Below are 15366 nucleotides of genomic sequence, written 5' to 3'. Positions count from 1 at the left end.
CTTACATTGGCCTGGTTGTATGCTAAACTTTAAGCTACATATAACATGTAAAAGGTATTATTTGAGGCTGAAGATGGCTCCGTGGTAAAAAGCAGTTGCTGAGCAATTATGAGCTTGGATCCCAGCACACACATAAGAAGCCAGGTTTTCCACAACATTCTCGAACTTCAACTCTGACGCCCTCTCTGGCCTTTCTGCACTTGTGTTCAGACCTGCTTAAACACACACAATACACACACAAATAAATTGAGTAAATCTTCCTAAAACCCATAATTCTATAGGAACAGTTTGAATGCAGGTATGGACGTGAACTATAATGTCTGTTCTTCAATGTCTCATCCCTTAATGCTCTTGTGTTAATTTCTTTGACCTCACTTTATGAAGCACCCCAATTGAAGTTCTCCTCAAAACCAACACTGGACTAGCACACAATTTACAAAATATCAACAGTGAAGATTTTCATCTTCAGGTTTTCCAGCAACCATTCGCTGAGTGAAAGATGTCCTAAAGAATGATTATTACTGAAAATGAGCATTGAGTAGAAATAGAGTCTCTGCCCAGTCTTGGCAGAGTAATACTGCTCATCAATTGTTTTGGTGGCATGATGAGAAGAATCTTGGGTTCTGAAGCACAAAGAGGGATTGGAGATATACTTCCTGGGTAGATGATTTCCAAAAAGAAAGTTAAAGCACAGGAAAGAAGAAAGACAAACCAGTCTAGAGGAAAACCACAGTCAATCTCTGGGCAGGTAGGAAAGGCCTATGTTTCCAGTTCCCAATACCTCCAAGCTGGTAGTGCAGCATTATAAGTCTGTAGAAGCTTAGGAGATGGAGCCATACTGGAGTTTAATACTAACCATTCTAATTAGTATAGCAAACCCAATACTAGCAATTCCAATTGTCACACATGTGTTCCATATATATACAGACAACAAAACTAGATAAGATTGATGAAGCTAAGAAGTGCATGCTGACAGGAACTGGATATAGATGTCTCCTGAGAGACACAACCAGAGCATGTCAAAATCAGAGGTGAATGCTAGCAGCAAATCATTGAACTGAGAATGGGACCCCTGTTGGAGGAATTGGAGAAAGGACTGAAAGAGCTGAAGGGGCTTGCAATCCCATAAGAACATCAGTGCCAACCAACCAGAGCTCCCAGGGACTAAACCACTACCCAAAGACTATATACATGGTCAGACCCATGGCTCCAACTGCATATGTAGCAGAGTATGGCCTTGTTGGGCAAAAAGAAAGGAGAAACCCTTGGTCCTGCCAAGGTTGGACCTCCAGTGTAAGGGAATGTTGAGGGGGAAGGGGAGCAGATGGGGAGGGGAACACATTTATAGAAGGGGAGGGGATCAGGGGCTTATGGCCAGGAAACCAGGAAAGGGAATAAGATTTGCAATGTAAATAAAGAAATATCCAATTAAAAAAGAGAGAAAGTACACACACACACACACACACACACACACACACACACACACACAAACACAAAGAAATGATAAACGTTGGATATGAAACGTATTCTTCTTGAGTTTGACAGTCAACAAATGCCAACCAAGACTCAAATCTTATCCATCAAATCCCCAGTTCAATGACTTTCCTGTTGATCTTGGGTGACCATGAGATATACACAACATACCTCTTCGTGTTACAACAATGTCTGTTGGAGTAAAAATCAAAACCTTTTTTGAAACTTTTTTAAATCAACATTTAACATCCTTCAGCATGGGTCCAATTTTCTCTTCTAAACCTACCCCACTCTAGATGGCCTCTGACATAGTGTTTCAACTTTATATTATAGAAGAAGCAACTCATGCTTAGGATAGTGCACTTCGGATTTGGAGAGTTCAGATTTTTACTCAGTCTAGGGATGTGTGAGTGTGTGTGTGTGTGTGTGTGTGTGTGTGTGTGTGTGTGTGTGTGTGTGTGTGCGTGCGCGTGCATGTGTCCTCTGCTATGCATGGTGAGGTAGATCTGTTATTCCATCACTCAAGAGGCTAAAACAGGCCAGCTCGTGCCTATTACATAGTGAGTCTACCAAAAACAACAACTCAAGCTGCCATGTTACAGTGCTAGACAAGCAACAGTGAGCTTTGGCTGTGGAAGCCATAAAGTTAAAAGAGGAACCCATAGTAGGCACTACTGTGCTGTTGCTAGGCTGTGATACTTGGTTGTTAGGGGTGTTAAGTGCGCTATCCCTGTAGCATTTCCAACTCTGATGGTTGTGTTGGGACATAAACAATTATAAGATGGCAAGAATTTGTATTCTTTGCATGATAGTTTCCAGATTGGAGGGAGACTTCTTAAAAGAGAAGTGAAAGATGATTTACTTTAAGCCAGGATACTTTGAGGGAGACGAAACATGCCATCCTGTAGGGAAACTCTCTTCTTAAAGCAGGAAGTAAACAATTCAAAATCTTTCAGGAAGTTCCTGAAATTGACTAGGTGTTTTCCTCTCTGAGAGTATATAAGCAGTTACAATTTTAGGAAGTCACTTTCAGACAAGCCCAAGGGCCAGAATGAAGCAGAGAGCAGTTGAGTTACCCATAGACTCAGACCAACTGAGCATCCTGGAAAGGGCACTCTCAGCCTGTTAATCCAACTGCACTCCAGGTTTTATGAGCTGTCACTTGTTCTGGGGTGGGCTTTGGTGATGAAGCTGTCTTTGGGTCATTTCTGCTCCTCTAAGTAACCTGTCACCCACATGTAGTAACCACAATAAAAATGTAAAGGTTTTTCCCTCACAAGGGTATCTTCCCAGTTGGAAGCAAAAAGATACCAAAAAGTCAGAAAATGAAACAAACCTCACATAAGTTGTATTGGGGAAAAACAGAATGGCAGTTGCCACAGATCAGTAAGAGAGACCTAGAGGAATGGGTAGAGAGCAATGACTTTATAGAGAGTTTGGAGCATGGGCAGTGGTCTATCTAGGGGTAAAACAAGATAATGCCAGAATTAATGCTTTGCATCCAAATTTGAAACATTGTTGGGCTGATTAACTCTGAGTTGCAGGAAGGAGATAATTCCAAGCCAGGCCTTCTAAAGCTGACCAGGGGCAGGATGAGTCTCCACTGATTTGCCCTACAAAAATTCATTGGTTCACTAAGTTGACCTTTGGTGGTATCAGGACTTTGATCTATTTTGGACTTCTTATCTAAGATAACTATTCAGTTGTTCATGTTTCCCCAGAAGTACAGCATCTCTGTCTTCATTTACTTCCCCTGAAATTTCTTGGTGTCTCATCAACCTATAATCTTTTCTAGTCCTGTATCTTCCTTAATAATACAATGGACTCTATGCTTAGTGAACATTGGAAGACAAAATTTTGTTGCTGTTTCCTTGTTTGGGAGTGGGTCTGGCCTTGTAACAGTGGCTGGTCTGAATCTTACAATGTCACTCAGAACAGCCCTTAACTCACAGTCTTCCTGTATCTGACTCCCAAGTGCTGGGATTACAGATGTGTAATCTACCACTTGGTATTTGGAAGAATTGGCTAGGGAGATGGTTGATGTGCTTCCCATGCAAGCATTTGGTTCTGAGTTCAAATCAACATGAAAATGTAGAAATGGCTGTATATGCCTCTGGGAGCATGGGCAAGCAAATCCTGGAGGCCTTCTGACATCCAGCCTGGCTAAGAGGATGGACTTTGACCTCATTGAGACTTTGGATCAAGGCAGGAGAGTTGGCAGAAGAAGATGATTAAAATCCCCCTTAGGCAAATAGGCAACACACATACCTGCACAACATATATACACATATATGCACACACAGCACATACATATACAACACATACAACACACATATACTACACAGCAATACCTATAACACAAAACAACACACCGACCCCACACAAACACCTATACACAGATATAAAGCACATATAATACATATACCACACACACACATGTCACACAAATCTAACATGTAACTACATATACATACCACACATATACACACAAACCTTGTAATATGAGGTTTTAAGTGATGACGTTTGATTTTCTTCTATTTTCTTTGACTTTACAGAAAGTATCTTTAATGGTGAAGTATGTTGTCTCCTCAGGAGCTGGGTCATTGATCAAAGCCTCTGAGGTTGTCATTCCAAATTCCACCTTTTGCTCTGCATCTAAACCCATCTGAACCCTCTATGCAATGCTATCCTGTGGGGTCATGTTCGCAGCCCTGCAGGGGATGACTGATAGTGTGATATTCATGTGTGTCAAGGCCTGTCCAGCCCTCAGCCTCTTTGGTAGGAAATCTCTCCACTCATGGCCCACTTATAAAGGTAAACAGATTGCTAAACTTCAATGACATAGCAGTCAGGAAAGCCTGAGGGCTAAAGGAAAATGTGCTCCTTACATGCACGTAGGGAAACGCTGTTCTGTATTTGAACTACCAGGCAAGTTATCATGATACTCCACAAGTGTAAACAAGATATCTCCATGTACAACATACCTGTTCCCAGTTCACTCCTGTGAGATAAACAGTGTCATCTCTCCTCAATTGAAGATGTTAAATCTTGTGCCTTGTGGGTTTTTATACTGGCTAAAGCATTGTACTAGGAATATAGAATATCTTTTATCTTTATTACAAATATTAAGTACGCTGTTATGTTTTATATCGAGTGTTTTACTCTTTCTATACCCAATTGTGGTCTTGTTTAATACCAACTTCCCAGGCTCTGCCAACGGAAACTATTGTGTCCTTTTGACTCAAGGATGGCCTCCGAGAGAGCTGTACCCCAGTTCTCTTCTGCTGTTATGAAAACTGCCAAGGCAAACACAGCCCAGAAAATTCTAGAGCAATCACAGGAAGGGGCACATCATCTCCTCTCACTGCCTTCCTTCTCTCGATGTGACCAAGTCCCGTCCATTGGGAGGGATCAGGGCAGGGCAGGAAGGAGAGTTCCCAAGGCTGAGTCACCCAGTAACTTGATAAGAAAATTAGCTGTGACAATTAGAAAATCAACCTTGCAAAGTGGGGTCTTAAGTGACTTATTTGGTTTTTTATTTCCCCTGTCATTTTTTTTAATATAAAACCTCCTTCATTATGAGGTATAATGCTGTCCTCCAGGACCTGGGTCATAGAAGCTTTTTCTGATACCACTGTGTGCAGCAACCCCTCATTTCACATTCACTAGACTTTCTAATGGGCTGCCCCCTGGCAACCCTGTTTCAGTCATCTCTGGATGATCCTAGGTCCCTACATAGCACAGAAATCTAACGCTGAAATCATTCCAGAGGTCAGAAACTCAAAACCAAGGGAGAGACCTTCACCATCAAAGGGCATAACCAACCCCGGCCAGCCACACACTAAAGAGGGAAAGCCATTACTTTTATGGACTATAAACCTTAATAAATTATAGTTGTCGTCATCATCAGTTATGACCAGTCATCCAAAGTGGCTTGAACATTCATAAAAATATCTTTGTTTCTCACCCTCTCCCTCCTGGTGCCAGGAAGACCAGTGCACTCACTCCCTTCCTTTCAATCATAAATGCAGCTTATCTCCTGGGAACAAGACCTTACCCCCGGGCTCCTGGGAACAAGACCTTCTCCCGGGCTGTACCTGCACCTCCCATAACCGTAAGCACACAAGTAGATTTGGAGCAGTGAGCGGATGTTCCTTCCAAGCCAGTGGAAAATTTGTAGGGCCAGTGTTTAAAGACTGGGCAATGAGTACCTATGAAATACAGAGACACATCACAGGACAATTTTCAAGTGTATGCCTGACCTCCCTAAACAAGCTTCAAGTTCCTTGGGGGAAGAGTCACGTCTTAAATGAATCCTACTCTCCAGAATGTCAGATATAATATGCAAATTTTTCCTTCAGGTGTAATGAGCTATACCACATCCATATCTTTGCATCAATTAACGTGTTACATCCCACTCGGGCCAGACAACGGGACAAGATAAGTGAGCTGCTACAGTCCTCGCTTCTCCTCAGGGCCTGGAAGAGAGAGGAACCAGTGACTGGGAATGATTGCTGGCAATCTGATCTAGGTTACAGTAGAACATGGAGGTGGAGCTGGGCTGAAGGTCTGGCTGATGAAGATAGCGTTTGCACGATACTGTCGGGCAAGGAGGCACTGAGCTGCTATCTCGGGTAGGCAGCCCAGTCCTGCATCCTGCATGGTGTGCAGGATCTGGGTCATGGACAAGAGGACCTAACCTAGAGATGGTGAGTTGAATGGAGGGAACAGAGAAAAAGGAGAAATGAAGGTGGATTTGAACATTGGGGATCCAAAGCGGATGGAGTCTCTGGTAAAGGGAACCCTGAGGTGTATGTTAACTCTGCCTGCATCACAAACACCATTGGCTGTGTGGTTCCTTGTCTGGCTGTTAGTCCAAAGTGAATATGCTGTGGTCTCTCTCTGACATGTAGATGACCACCAGGATTATCTTCCCTGGGCACAAGAGATGGACAGAAAGGAGACCAGTCTTCTGTTTCTCCTCCACTCTTTCTTTATTTCTTTCCTTCCTTCCTTCCTTTCTTTCTTTCTTTCTTTTTTTTTTTTGGTTCTTTTTTTTCGGAGCTGGGGACCGTCTTTCTTTCTTTCTTTCTTTCTTTCTTTCTTTCTTTCTTTCTTTCTTTCTTTCTTTCTTTCTTTCTCTCTCTTTCTTTGTGTCTTCCTCCCTCCCCCTCTCTCCTTTCTTTCTTTCTTTCTCTCTCTCTTTCTTTCTTTTTTCTTTCTTTCTTTCTTTCTTCCTTTCTTTCTTTCTTTCTTTCTTTTTTTCTGCTTTTGTCCATATGGATGTGTGTGGTGCGCATAGGTGTATGCATGTTTGCACATGTATGGGCACAGATGTCTGGAGGTACCTGCAGAAACTCAAAACTAACACCTGGAATCATCCTTCAGATCCCACAGCTCATGAGTATGCCTGTTCTAGCTAGCCAGCACCTCTGAGAATCTAATTTCAATATTCTGAGCTTTGGAATTACAGGCAAGTTAGCTTGCCCTTTATTTCCTCCAGTCAAATTCACAGGAGTGCTAGGAACCTGAACTCAGAACTTCATACCAGCACAGCAAGCACTTTACTCAGTGAGCCATAACCTTTCCCCCACCCTGTTCCTCTTACAAAAACACCAGTGCAACTGGATTAGGTCCCAACACTCATTCAGATATGATTCCCTCCCTGTAGACCTGTCTCCAAATGTGGTCACACAGGATGAGCCTTTGGGGAGAACACAGTTCCTATAGGCTTGTTTCTGAAATTGGATACTTAGACTGACAGCCTTCCAGATGTTTCTCAACTTCCTCCGTCTGCACCACACATGGGAGCAGTGCAGAAGTGACCCAAGCACCCTTGGCAATGAGAGGGTATTGGAGCCTTCTTCCTTAAGACTAGAGTACCTCCTTCAAGTAGGACATTTTCCATCATTTCCTCTACTAAATAACTGTATTTTATTATTTTCATGGTGTGTGTGTGTGTGTGTGTGTGTGTGTGTGCACACACATGTTCCAGAGTCCTGGGGTTATTATATTATTTTTGTTCCCACTGTAATGCCCCTTGCCTTACAAACAACCTTTACTTTGGGAAATTAGAGCACTATTATCTTAAGGGAATTAATACCTTAAACCTGAAAGATCAACCCTCTCTCAAGTTGCCATAGAAGTAAATCATCTCAGCAACCACACAGGTTCTAGAAGTGCAAATTCTCTTAACCATTTGTTTATTGAATATCATCCGTACAAGGAGGCCCGTGAATGCTGGGTGGTGAGATGATCAGGTTCTCTCTGGTTCCAAGGCATGCTAGTAATGGTATCATTAAAAGGAAGTTTCTTATGATCCCACTGTTAATATGAAATCAAGAGTTGTGTTAGAATGCTTGGCTACCTTGCAAAAATATAGGGGGAACACAAGGTCATTTCTGGCTTCCACAATGAATGAGTTTGGGGCTAGCCTGAGCTACCTGAAACCCTGTCTCAAAAACAGGTTTAAATTAAGCTCAAGCTGATAAGTTGGATTTTTTTCATTTGTTTTGTTTTTTGTTATTCTGTTTGTTTATTTATTTTTAGTTTTCTTAATGCTGTGCTGGGAATGGAACACAGATTCTCAGAAAAGTATTTTATCACAGAACCGTAACCTCTCACCTTCAAATTAATAGCTCTTTAGATAATTCATGTTTAAGTCCACAGAATTTTCATTGCTAGAAGAAAAAAAATGGAGGTGACATAATTTTATTTCCTCTACTCATTCGAAACGGAACATTGTCTTAACTTCATAGAAGTCTAGACAATGGCCGCATGCTTATGTGAGAGTGATTCATTATTTCTGTTCTGAAATTCTTAAGAGAAGGACAAAATTTGCTTGGGAATCAGTTGGGTAAAGAGCGGGGAGGCTGTAATTCTATTCCAATTAGCAATCACCCCTATAACGTAGTTCTCAGTTCCAGTAGGAAGACCAATAAAATCTGATACAAATTGTGCCGTGTTTTCACTGTGAGAGGCGGCCCTGGATGATGAGAACTTTGGCTGGAGTGACTGGTGGTCCTGATGGCTGTGCCAGCCCTTGCCTTCCCTGAATCTTTGTGTTGAATCGCAAGCTGAGCCAGTTAAACTCAACAGATGAGAAGGCATTACATTTCATTCTCCTGTCCAGCTGACAAGACAATAAAACATCCTAGTATTTATTAACCTATATTAATTTATATATTAATCTTCAAACAGGGTCTCATGTAGCCCAGCCTGGCTCTGCACCTTGCCTGTTATTAGCCAAGATTTAACTCTCAAGTGCTGGGATTGCAAGGGCGCAAACCCCCACCCACCCACCCCCACTGCACCAAGCGTAATCCAACATTTTGGAAATCAGGATTATTTCTCCGTGGAGATAAATAAAAATGCTGAAAACAAACCGGTTTGAGATGAAATTTTAAGGTAGTGTCCCAGAACGCCTTTGTGACTTTTCTGGGGAGTTGATGTGGCAGACTAGAACCGTAGCAGTGACTACTGTCGGTTTTCATAGAGCAGAAGTAGATAACAAGTAAGCGTGTGGTCACTTATTCCCACAATCCCGCTTGCTTCACTCGTGCCTTACCCACCGCACACCTGCAAAGAGCTCCAGCTTTGTGTTCTGGGCAGTCCAGTCGAGGCAGCATCTGCACGAGGGAGTGAGCTGTCTGTTACAAGAGCTCTGTAAACCAAATTTGTACATACAAGCAAGAGTCTGCCAGAACTAATCAGATAATTATACCCTAGGCAACCAGCGTGCGGGACAAGGAGAGCAACTTTGTTTTCTTTGCCTCACATTTCAGCCTTGGTGAAAATTAGGTACCGGGTAAAAATCTCAGTCTGGTGGGTGGGGGAAGGGTGGTTCACTCCTAATTGCCCCTGGTTACTAAAAAGGGTTAGGAGTTTATGAGAATTGAGTTATACTCTATGACACACAACGAAATGACCTCATACTGAAGCAGCTAGGGGAGTCCCTGCACCGAGAGGCCTTGCCTCGTGCCCTCCTCCAACACAACGACGGGTCTCTTAGGGAAGTAGGTGAGGAAGCCCTGTCTCCACGCAGCCTATTACTCTGTTGTTAGATGTGTGGTTTCTAACATCGGCCCATGTGTAAGTCAGTCTACACCTAATATTTTAATAGAGAAAAGACCAGTTGAAAACCTTTAATGTCCAACACTCCTCTCTCTGCTTTTTAGAAATTTTTTTTCCTCCGTACTTCTAATGGGCTTTTAAAACATGTGTGACCACCAGAAATAGCCGCTGTATTTTAAAAGCTCACAGTTACAGCGTGTTTGCTAATCTGACATCAGGGAAAAGCCAAGTTCAAATTTCATGCCTTGGAAAGCAATAAAAATCACCACCTGGAAAATCCAGGGGTGCGCTGTTATTTAAAGCAGGTGTGTGACTGAAGGGACACAGCGCATCTGGGGCAGAAAATCCAGGGCCTCGGAGGGCAGCCACTTTGCACAGGGCCTCTGCCACCAGAGAAGCAGCTTGACAGAGCTTGGGTATTCTCTTCTTGAGGAGAAACATCACCATCTACAGCTAGGATGACAGTTCAAACCGTTAGCCGTTGCCTTCACTTCAAAGAGCTCCAAACAACACACCTGTGTGTTTATGATCTCAAAAACTGGGGGGCATGGCTATAAATCGTTTTGACGTTTGATTTTTGCTCCCCTTGGCCAAAGTCTGGATCATGAAAAGAAGTGCTATATTCTACCAGAAAGACTTTCCAGGGCTCCGAAGCCGCCTTGCACGGTCCCTCTGGAGCAGATCCCACGGGACTAATTTCTGGACTTCAAGCCATTTACTACATACAAACCATTAACAACACTCTGGACAGAAAATGGAAGCACTGATGTCATGGTCACAGGCAGGCAAAGGGCTCATACTGCAATCACATCTCCCATGGAAGCAGTGTTCCTCCTTCCCAGGAAGAGTTAAGTTATAGCTCCATTTACCAATGGTGTTGACTTAGCTCTGCAGTGTACATACTGTTGCTTCTAAGTCTGCCAAAAATCATGCCTCCCTGTGCACTGTAAAAGTCCCTTTCCACCATCACTCAGCACACACACACACACACACACACACACACACTCACACATGTACACACATGCATACCTCCCCACACACCTGCACACACATGTATGTGCACACACATAATATGCACATGCACATGTGCACATGCACACATACGTGTCCACCCACACACATGCACATGCACATATGCACAAACACACACACACATGAATGCACGCACAGGCATGCACATGTGTGTGCTCAGAGGTTCACACTCACACACACATGCATGCACATGCGCGAACATGTACACATGCATGGAAAACTTGTTAAAGGGACAAAGATATATACTCCTGAACAAAGATATACTCCTAACTGTCAGTAAAATGACTATGTTTAAGGCAGGTCTAAAGCTTGCTGCAGCTCAGAACAGCAGAGAGAGGATACCAACCCCACTCTCTTATCTCTGAGCCTGTTGATTCTGAGTGAGGATGGATGGGTCAGCCTCCCCAGATGGGGAGCCCTTTGATACTATTCAGGGTTGCTACAAAATGTCAAGAGAAAGCAAGCTTGTGCCCAAGGCTCTTCTGTAATTTCTCTTCCAAAAAGAGAGACCTTAAGAAAAAATTATCTTTGACAAGGGATTTAAAACAGATCATGTAGACTTTCTTTCTGAACTCCAAAATGGAGTGGTGGTACCCATACCTCAGGAGAGGTGAAATCTTGGTATTCAGATCTGCATTTCTGAGCACTAGCACACACAGGGAAGAGCTCTGCACATCTTTCACTCCTGCTGAGTTCTGAGGAGCTGGTTTGAGTGCCTGTCATGCTCAAGGAGTCAATGGCTACACTGTTGTCAAGTGCTGGTGGGAAACCTGCTCCAGCTGAGGCTTCCCAGAATGGAAAAATGTAAAGAGAATGAGAACCTGGGTGGTTTCTTAGAAATGTTAATGAAGCAGCAAGAATCTCAAATGCCTAGCATTGATCGAGAGAGAGAGAGAGAGAGAGAGAGAGAGAGAGAGAGAGAGAGAGAGAGAAGAGAAGAGAAGAGAAGAGAAGAGAAGAGAAGGAGAAGGCGAAGGCGAAGGCGAAGGCAGGAGGAGGGAGCTTTAGGTAAAAATTTTAAGTCAGATAGTTAAAGCTCTTGTTTGTCATCATAGTATTGATTGATTGATTGATATTGATTGATTGAAACTTTGACTTTTGGGTTCATTTGATGCTTGAAAGAAATGTGAGATGCAGAGTTCGGCCGGAGTGTGGCTACACGAAAATCAACATGACCTAGACTATAAAAGGAACCCAGTCTGCTAAGGATGCTACGTAGAGTAGGGTTATCAAGGACTCCAGAACACAGCCATGATACCCCAGCACCATGGTTCCTATGTCAATGTTTTTTGTTTTTTGCAAGATGCTTTTCACATGCTGCTCCTCAGATAAGGTAGGAAGAGACTTGGTCTGGATCGTCTTAGAAGCTGATCTTCCCAGGCCCCCGAGTCAATGCTTGAAAAGGTTGGTATTATGCCTTACAAGTTCTAGCGTCCCATTTCAGATGTTTTTAGCACGATACTTGTTTTCTGATACACTATATTAGGTATTGTCAATTAGTATTGTTTTAAGAAAAAGCAAATGCAAAAGGCCTTAGATGTGACATGGACATAACCAAATGGCCGGCGGCGTACAAGTGCCTGCCGCAGGTTAATCCTTGATGTGGGTTGGAGGAGCTTAGTCTGACAAATTCCCTGACTTTACTTTCTTTCATAAAAAAGAATTGTTTCGCATCTGTCATTCAGGGGGTCTCCAAACTTTTATTAAAATTATCGGCAAGAAGAGGTGCTGTCCAACTAGCCTTGCACAGCAATGATCCACGTCTAAGAGTCTTCTTTTTGGGCCCTGACTTCCTGGAATCCTGTATCCTGATGGCATATTCTGTCACCATGTCCCTTCACCAGTCTCTTGAGGCCCTTTTGTGCTCACAGGGTCTCCTGGTGACTGAATCATTGGATTAATCTCTTGGATGCACTGTTCTCACATGTATACTTGCCCAATGACATCAGAAGCAACCATAGCTGCCCCTTGATGGTCAGAAGAAAATTCATTGTATCAGTGTAGTCTGGGCAGCAAAGTCCTGTTCTTCAAAACTTCAAGCATGGAAATAAATATGGGGCCTGGAAAGATTTCTATCCTCATGGCTAAAGCAAGGGTTGCCTTTGCCTCACAGAGTTGGGTACTTTCTTTTCACTGGGCTGCCTAGAAGGTTCTGGAGAATTCCAATTCATTCCAATAACCCAGCTGGGCTGTTATGAACAAGGTCACTAAATTATTAATTTTCAGTGGGGCTAACCATAGCCAAGGCTGAGAACAGGATTGACTGTCAGATCTGAACCAGGCACTCCCTTCCTGGTGAGTGGGTCCCCTCCGACACCAGACTGTTTATCAGAGGGTGTGTGGGAGAACAGAATTGGAAAAAGGAAACTGATTGTTGCCAGAAGGAAATATGTGTCATGCTCACACAGCCAGCACTGACCTTCTCCACCCAAGGACACCACAGAGGAGGTGCAGCCACAGTCTCCTAAATTAAAGCTTCAGGTCCTGGGAGTGAGGTCCTCTATGCATGCACTTTTCTGTGTTTACTTAAAGTGCACACACAGCAACACACTTGTTCACATGCTTACACACATAAACTCACACTACACACACTTATACACACTCTTACATACACCCTCACACAGCTCTCACACACCCTCACACACACACACTCTCACACACATACTCACACACACTCACACATACTCACACACATATACTCACACCCACACATGCACACATACACACACACCCTCACACACAGTCTTACTCACACATACACCCTCACATACAACCTAACACACACTGTCTCACACACATATACTCGTACATACTCATACACACATTCTCACACATACTCTCTTACACACACACACACCACACACACACACACTTCCACAGTGAGTCATTTTACCATCCCTTTGTAGCTGTTGCTTTTCAGTCTTTGATTTTCAGGCTCTCCTCCTAAACAAGTAAAGTTTCACAAATAAAGTAGTTTTTTTTAACATTGCTTTATCTTAAAAGATTAAATTGCATAATTTCTTTCATCTTTTTTTGATTGTTTATGCCCATTTCATGAGCTGTGACTCCATGACCCTTTCTCCAAGTATTCAGACTTATTTGCATTCAGCTTCCTTATCTGTCAGCAAATAGCCCTAATCCACCTCTGTGTTATTAACTCTTTACTCTTCTAGTAGGAGACACATATTCACCAGGCATTCTACTAACTGCACACACTTTTTTTTTGATACAATAGGAGTGAAGAGGAAAGACACTAGATTAGGCCAAGGCCTTGCTTCTCCTGGGCAAAGTGTTGAAAGTTCTCATTTGAGTAGCTGCAGTGTGATTCTTCTAAGACCTGGGACCGAAGGCAGCCACTCCCATGTGGACCGAATGTGGAGTAGAGCACAGCTTACTTCGTCCTGGGGGACCTGTCTCAGAAGTCACAAAGAGGAGACACCACAGCTATGACCTGTCAACCATGAACGTGCTACACATAAAAGGAGAATGGAGGGTGCGAATAAAATTAAGCTCACTACAGCCAACCTTCCCATGGGGATGCTGCCTAGGGCTTTCTGAGTAACCCAGCCTCCGCAGGAGGGTCCTGAGTATGAGAGAAGGACTTGTAAGCATTATTCATCCAAAGAAGATTCATAATGCTGGATTCAGATAGGAGAGGGGACAAAGAGCCAAGAAAATGGCCAAGTTTCTAGAAGCCGGAGTGGGGGTGGGGTCGAGAAATCCTTTCTCCAGAAAAAGCCCAATCCTGATATCAGCCAGAGCCTAGTTATAGTCTAGTCATTTTAGATTTCTGACTTCCAGAGTGTTAAGATAATACTTCTGGGTTTGGATAAGACTCTTGGTGTGTGGTTCTGGATTGCAGACTCTGGAAAACTAAATCTGAGTGAGAATTCCTTAGGAGGAGGGGCTAGGGAGACTCAGGGCCATTAGTTTGATTGACAAGTGCAGTCTAAGCATTCTCACAAGTGCTCCCATGCTGAGCAGTGTAAGAGAGACAGCTTTTCTGAGCAATAAATGACAACTCTAGAGATTTTGGTAGAAGTTATGATATGGACTAGAAAGGGCGCTTTAGAATTACTTGGCAAAAGTGGGGCCCTGTAAACAATGTGTTAAAAATAGTATGTGCTTCAAACTCTAACACACAGCCAACAACCTGTCATCTCATCATTAGGGAGGTAGAAACAGGAAGATTATGAGTTCGAGGCCAACCTCACCTATGTACGGGGGTGGGGGGCTATATAAGAAAACAAAATTTCTACAATATAAAGAGCTAAGGCTGTAAAAGTCTCTTCTTTGCCTTCAATTCCTGCTGTCATCTTTTTGATTGCTTTTGTTTCTTTGGTGTGTATGAGGGGTGTGTGGTGTGTGTGTGTGTGTGTGTGTGTGTGTGTGTGTGTGTGTGTGTGTGTGTGTGATTGCATATGTATGGACTCCTGAATGTGTGCACAATTGTATATGGATGTGCATGTAAGTAAAGGCTTAAAAACATCCTCATGTGTCATCTTCAGGGACAACCTTTGAGACAGAGTTGTAGTTCTATATGAATGTCTGCCCCCAAAGGCTCATGTATTGAAGGGTTGGTCCCCAGCTGGTGACACTCTTGATGTCATTTCATCAGTGGGCATTAGGTGGTAGGACTCAATGAGAAGAATCCTATCAGGTGAGACATGCTTTTGAAGGGTGTGTCTTTCTCTGGCCCTGTCTATCTGTCTTTCTGCTTCTGTGTGGTGACCAGTTCTGCCTTACTACAGCCCTTCATTATGCTCTGCCTCACCACAGACTGCAAAC

At 43.2% G+C, this 15366-nt stretch overlaps 1 long non-coding RNA gene across 1 annotated transcript; it reads left to right on the top strand.

Moving 5' to 3' along the window:
* The first annotated feature begins 5489 nt into the window (after positions 1-5489).
* LOC147995156 (uncharacterized) lies at positions 5490-14862 on the top strand. The gene is made up of 2 exons (XR_015687284.1): positions 5490-6182; positions 13814-14862. It is a non-coding gene; the product is annotated as an uncharacterized LOC147995156 (long non-coding RNA).
* The last annotated feature ends 504 nt before the right edge of the window (positions 14863-15366 follow it).

The sequence above is a fragment of the Rattus norvegicus genome, chromosome 4 (genome assembly GCF_021556685.1).
Source record: "Rattus norvegicus strain SHRSP/BbbUtx chromosome 4, alternate assembly SHRSP_T2T, whole genome shotgun sequence".
NCBI lineage: Eukaryota > Metazoa > Chordata > Mammalia > Rodentia > Muridae > Rattus > Rattus norvegicus.
This window is presented reverse-complemented; position numbering and strand designations above follow the sequence as displayed.